This window comes from Aedes aegypti, chromosome 3 (genome assembly GCF_002204515.2).
Source record: "Aedes aegypti strain LVP_AGWG chromosome 3, AaegL5.0 Primary Assembly, whole genome shotgun sequence".
NCBI classification, from domain to species: domain Eukaryota; kingdom Metazoa; phylum Arthropoda; class Insecta; order Diptera; family Culicidae; genus Aedes; species Aedes aegypti.
In genome coordinates, this window is record NC_035109.1 from 238,718,809 (window position 1) to 238,725,965 (window position 7,157).

The 7,157-nt window shown below is 35.9% G+C and overlaps 1 non-coding gene across 1 annotated transcript; it reads left to right on the forward strand.

Moving 5' to 3' along the window:
* Positions 1-6,806: 6,806 nt before the first annotated feature.
* Trnaa-cgc lies at positions 6,807-6,878 on the forward strand. Its single transcript has one exon. It is a non-coding gene; the product is annotated as a tRNA-Ala (tRNA).
* Positions 6,879-7,157: the final 279 nt, after the last annotated feature.

Sequence of the window (7,157 nt, forward strand, 5' to 3'; positions counted from 1 at the left end):
CTAACATAATTTTCGATGCTTACAATTTTGTTGATCATTGTGAGCGTCAAAAACTTCAAATTTTGATAGTATTTAAAATGATGAATTTCGAATTAAATACCATTTTGATTCATATTACGGACACTTAAGGCCTCAGTGAAGTATTACTAATCAGGAAGCATATAAAATGCATCATTATGTATGATTCCTCCACGTTACCGAGCCTTCATGACAATTAACTTTCTAATGGTGGATGGAGATTTTGATTCCGCAACATGATTAATTTTAAATAAATAGAAATATGTGGAATTTTCATGATTCTTATTCCGGACGCCTCCTTACTTTTGCCTCATATTCCGGACACTTTGTTTCGAATTCCGGACAGCTCATGAAAATCATAGATAGAGACGTCAAATCATTAATTGATATCAGCAAACCACTAAACAGGCGTCTAAAGCAGCTGAGCATTATAAATTTTCATAGATTTCTATGGGAAATGTTGACTAAAACGAGGCTCGAAAGTGAGAACTTTTGAACAGCAAAAATTGAAACATTTCGTGTGAAATGTTTCCCATACAAAATACAGTGTCCTGAATTTGAATCTGTCCGAAATATGAATCAAAACGGTATTCAGATCACCCGATGCGCCATATTTTCTGAAAATTTTCTTCCGAAGACAACATTCAGATCGAAACACGTTGCTCAAAAAATTTCACGATTTTGAGCATTCGTCCCACTGTGCGCTCTGGTCTGCTCTGGTGAGTCCACATTGTCACCGCTCTTGGAGGACTTTAACCTTCCATCGCGTGCTGCTGGCAAATTGAAAAATCACATTCCCAATCAACATATTGCCAACTCCCTACAAGGGGCCCAAATCGCATACGCTCAACTGTTTGGGCTGCTTTGCATACAATGCGTACTGAAGACCATTGGGAGCTTCCTCTTGGGCACAGGCAAGGCTTGGGACATAAATTATATAACTTTTTTTATTGGTTATTAAATGGTTGCTTTACATTCGACGCTGTTCGCCTAAACCGATGGACGAGATGGAATTTCCAATGCGAAGGAATAGATTCGTTCTTGAAGCATTAGGAAACTTTTTCGAAAATGTTGGCGCGTGGATTGATTCAGTAATTTTCTGAAAATGGCTACATATGGAAAAAAAAGGCAGGGTAACGTGCTCAAGTCTTTTTTTGGTATACAAATCGATATAATAGATTTTTTTGAATCAATAGATAAATAATACGTGTAAAGGAAAAAGTGTATTAAGTATTGCCAGGGGCAGTTCAAAAGCCCCTTGTTTATTTAGGGAGGAGAAGGAATTAAGGCCAAATGGCCATGAAAATCTTCAAGACGGGACGTGGATTGTCTTAGTAGTTTTATGGGTTTACCAAATTCCGATTTCCTTGCTGTTCTGGGTTAGAATCTACAATCACAACTTTAAAATATATAAAGCACATTCCATTCAAATAAACAAATATCTGTCATGCCAACATTTTCTCACGGTTTCCTGAACAACATTCTCATATGAACCCACTAACCATCTGTTCCCATAGCAAACCATCCATCCACTCCCCATGTTTAGAGCATCATTAGTACATTCATTAGCGCGTACGTTCTCATCGTGATCCAAATTTTTAGAACCAGCTCGAATCCACCTCAGAATCAGAGCGAGGTTTCCGATCTCGTAAACTGCTTTTACGGTTGCAAGGAACAACGCAATTCGAACTTGAAGGAACCCCTTCGCCTGCACTGACTGTCTGACGACGACGACGATGAGGAATAAGCGATTCACTTTTATTGCTCTCGTCCACCAGTAGTGCGCTCCCAAAAGTTGATCTTGATCGTTCGAAATCCGAGCAACGTGAAGCGTAGGGAAAATTGGTTCAAAATGAACTCTCTTCTACAGTTGATTCGGTCTTAACCGCCTGTAGTCACCTTTGTACACACTTAAAATGAATCGCAGTATCCTGTGAAATAAATCACCGAAATTGAACTGTAAACAGTAAAAATACAGATTTTCCTGTGAAATCTACTATTCTACCGACAAAATCCGTGAAATCAGCTATTTTACCGGAGAAAATCGGTGAAATCTACTATTTTACCGGAAAAAATCCGTGATACAAACCATTTTACTGTAACCCTGTGAAATACTAACGAACAGTTCGGTAAAAGCATTATTTTCACCGAACTTCTGTGAAATCGTGTGACAGCCGCTCTGGCAGGCATGAGCTTCCTTTTGTTTCAGTTTTTGCACACTACTTACAAGCAGTGTAAGCTGGCTTAGTGGTAGCAAGCCTGCTTCCTGATCAGCAGGACGGGAGTTCGATTCCCGGTTGAACCATTTTCTTGTTTTTCTTTATGATTGTGTTCAACGATTTTACAGATTCTTCGGTGATTTTTCACCGAACCTTCAGCTGTTGAGATTACGGTGAAATTTCACCGTAATCCGTATTTTTTTTTAAGTGTGTAATCAACTGGTTACTCGAGCTGATTTTGATTCTGATCATGTCCCTATTAAGGTAAAAAGGTGTAATACGCCCCCCTTAAGGAAAAACTGCTCTATCGCAGTAGCAAATGCATCACTTTTAAAGTTTTTACGTCAAGGTGTTGCTTATTTAGTTGGTCATGCTCTGCAAGCAACTTTCTCTTTCCAGGTTGCTTCTAAAAAGTGTACAAGATGTTTTTTTGTAAACCGCCACAATGTTTACTTTTTAAAACAACCCGTGCAATATGCCCCTCCCATAGAAAAAAAAGGTCCACAGCGTTGTAGAAATGTTTCCAAGGAGAATTCCACCACTTGCTAAGCTTAAAGGGGTCCATTAGCAGTCTTCCGGTAAAAGTTTTTGTAATAAGTACAATAGTAAAGGATGGGCTTTATCTACGGCAAGGCTTGCTTATCGGACGCATAATTTTACGCCAAAAACCTGATTTTTGATATTTTTAGAATTTCTATTGGATGTTTATACTTCTCAAAGAACATATATGCGCAACATCATTTTTTCGCGAAAAATTAACAAATGTAATCATATTTACGTGTATAAGAAGCCTCAATCCCGTGAAAATTCAGAGGGGCGTATTGCCCCGTTGGGGCGTATTACACCGAGTTACCCTACATTTAAAATATCCCATGAAGCGATTGTCAATCCCATCAGCTTCACTTTCAAATATTTTCGAGTCGACTGGAATACATATGAAACATATATCTTGGTTATGGTTATCTTGATGCTAACATTTCTTTGCAAACAAAACATGATATTGACAATGCTCTCTTAACTTTAACAAATTGAAGCAAGGGGCATTGTATTTTTGTAATAATACAATGGAAATTATCTAAAATTTTGAAAAAATCTCAGGAATCATCAGCTAATTGCAAAAAGTTTAAAAACTTGCTATGCAGATTGAAAGCAAGCACAATTTTAATTTAGAATTACTAGTCAAACTGAAAATCAAATTACTCAGGATTTTGAAAGCATTCTCAATCAAGAGAATGTTTTCTAAAATTCCTGGGCACTGATTTGGAAGAAGTGAGAACTATTATTAAAAAATAAAATCTAACATATGCAAGCTCCTGTTGATGATGCAATTTTCTACATCCTTATCAAGAATCTTCCAGAGTAGCTTATCATTCTTGGATGATACACTCAACTTTTTTTTCAGTTTGAATATTTTCCTGACAAATGAAAAAATGCCAAGCTTGTATCAATTATAAATTCAGACAAAAATCTTGCAGAAGCTTCCAGCTATCCTCAAATTAACTTACTTTCCTCTCACTATACTTTTTGAGAAGGTCATTTTGAACAGAATGATGGTCCTTATCATCGAAAATCCAATTTTTTCCAATGAAAACTTTTATGTTGCGCTATAAATTTCGAGAAAATTTTATTATTTCGCTTCAAAATACGATTGAGCGTAAGGCATTTTGAACCTTCTTCTTCTATGCACATTGCCTCTTTTGTTTTCGAAAAGGTAGGAATCCACACCCTTTGGGATCTGACCCGATACAGTGCGCCGCAACCTTGCCTCATTTGTGTTGTTTGGGTATCTACAAGGTTAAGAGGTGACCCAGATGAAAAAATGAAATTTATTTCATCGCTTTTTCTTTCCTGAATGATGACGTACTGTGCGCTGACACGGACATATTTCATCCGAGTCCTCGTTTTATCGGTTGTCAGGAATGACCTCATTATTCGAAGAAGACTTCTTGCTTGCATCATCAGAAGGTATGTACGTTACTTTGAGTTGAATGCTCTGACGATGAAATCAACGAGGATGATGGGTGGAGTAATTAAATGCACTCAACTCAGCAGGGGTCACGTTGATTGCAAGCTGTTTCCAAATGGGTGGTAGATTTTAATGGGGTAAAGTTGAGTGTTCTAATTATGTTGAATATGTAGTAGAGTATAGTGGGGCAAAAGTTCGAGTGGGGCAAGAGTTTCTTTTTAAGATTTCTAGCTCAACTAATATCAAAACATAGAAATGTCATGGTGGTTCGAATGCTATTCAAGTAAGAGACTTTCACTCCAAATATCATAAAAATCGATTGTGATTTGGAAAAGTTATGGCTATTTGTTGTTTTTCGACGTAAATATTGCAATATTTGGTCAAACTTTCGATGCATGGAACCAAATTAAGATAAAATATTTTTCAATATTTTATGTAAGGGCGTTTCTAGGCCTATCATAAGGATGCTTTGACGTGTATTAGTTTTTCCATAAATAGTTGGAATCAATTTTTGGCCCATAGCGGGGCAAAAGTTCGAATCTGCGGGGCAAAATTTCGACCCATGTATAAACCCACGGAAAATTTTTCAAATTTCCTGAAATCTACATATTATCTTCAAATTTAGCGAAATTTGCCTGATCGTGCGAAAAATGTCACCAAAATTTTACATTTTTACTTAGTTTTGTGAAAAACTGCTATATTTTGGGTGCATTACAATTAACCCTGTCTTGGGCATTTTTTAATGAAAATTTAGTGTGTATTTTTCGGCAAACATAAGTTTACGGCTGGTATAAAGTATGCCTGGCATAAAAGTATTGATATTTTGTGTTTTAGTCAACGAACTTTTGCCCCACACTAGATTCGAACTCTTGCCCCACCGGTGGGGCAAAAGTTCGTTTAAGACAATCAATTTTGAAACTGTTATAACTAAAAATGGGTAAATATTTTGACACAAGTTTGTTCAGCAAAGTTATAACCAATATGTTGAAGGTTCGCTGTATGGTATTTGTTTTATTTCATCTGCTATTATTTTCCTGGAAACTTTGATTATACCACTAAGGTCGAACTTTTGCCCCACCTTACTCTACGCACTTAAAGCTTGGTGAGGTTATTTGAGCTGATACAAACGAGAACTCTATAGGTCGAAAAAAAGAGGTTATATTCCAAACACTCGATTTCACAACGAGATTTTTTGGAATATTTAAATGAAAAATGTCATATAATTTCCAGCGAATGGTGGTCGTTTGTAACGTACTATATATGCATTGAAAGTCATGTCATGCTTTGGAAGCTTCAATTCTAGATAAAACTAACTCAGATAAATTTACTCGCGATATTTTTTATTTGAATAATTGATATCCATGCTGTTTGCAATTGGATTAGGAATATAAAATAAATCGAGGACAGTGTTTGGTTTTTGAAGCGTCATGTTATTTCATGCTTTGCGGAGAAATATTAGTTTTTAATGATTAAACTTCATTTTTATCAGCACACTTCATCAACCGTCGAGAAATGATGTTACTTTTTTTGCACCGTTTTTGAAATTTTGAACTGAAATTTTTTTGCACGGTGCGCATCTACGGTGCAAAAACAGAATCGGGTGTCTGTTTTTGCACCGTAGATGCGCACCGTGCAAAAAAATTTCAGTTCAAAATTTCAAAAACGGTGCAAAAAAAGTAACATCATTTCTCGACGTTTCATGCAAAACTAAGGTTTTGGCGGAAAAAAATGAATGGAAACTTTTTATGCACGGTTATGTGAAAAAATCCGTGCAAAAACAGAATCGGGTTACAGTCAAATTTACCAAATATTTTTATTTTTATTTAAAGTTCTGGAAGAAAAATCAACAGGCTTATAATGTTACTATGTGAAACAAAAACCACGAAGTCAAAATCATTGAATGCTTTTTTCTTGTTTTCAGCAAAATTTTGGCTTCCTTATGCTTAAGCGACGCCTGTCATGATAAATTTCATCCTAAATTTATGTTAAAATGGCCAATCTTTTGTGTTCGGTTTCATATTCTATTCAAAATTATATAAACATTTCTCATGTGAATCCTCCTATGGTGGCAACAATCTATGCTTTTCAAAGCAGCCGTATTTGTTATTTTATAATCCATTTATCCTGACGTCCAAAAAAATGCGGTTTTCCGCAAAGTTGAAACTGGGTAGAATTTACTTGAGAAAAACTAGTGAATATTTCATATAATATTATGGCAATACAGTTGATTCTCCATAACTCGATACTCAAGGGACCATCGACTTATAGAACATATGAACACAAAAATCCTTAAATCAAAGGATCAAATTTCTGTATTTCCAATACTTTTATGATCACTTTTGTAAGAAAACAATATTATTTAGTTGACAGCATTTTAAAAAATTATATCATTTATTTATATGTATTTCTTCATCTGACCTAAAGCTTTTTTGCTCGAGAAATTAGTTTTTCAACTTTCATTACAACACTAATAACACTAAATAAATCGCACTTGTTCTGCGCGCGTTTAACATATATGAGATGGATGGATATGGTTTATGAAAAAGGTCTGCGTGATATGTGGGCATTTAAATTCGAAACTTGTAGCCTTCTAAGTTCTAAGTGGCTCGGTTGCTTAGTTGGTAAAGCGCTCGTCTCGCATACAAGAGTCCTGGGTTCGATTCCCAGCCGAGCAGGTGGATTTTTTTTTCATAATTTCACCCATATTTTATCCACCTGTACCACGCGTAATGAGTTTAACAATTTTGAAAACCATGCGGATTGAACTACCGAACAGCTCAATATAAGCTTCAAGTCTCGCTTATTAACTGTCAGGAAACTGTGCTAAAAATAAGCGTTACAAAGATTTTGAAAAACCATTACTTCAAAACTAGTCATTCGATTTGAAACCTTCTTTCACAGTCATAAAGCTTGACTTCTCAACTAGTAAATAAAAATATTCTACATAGCCGTAG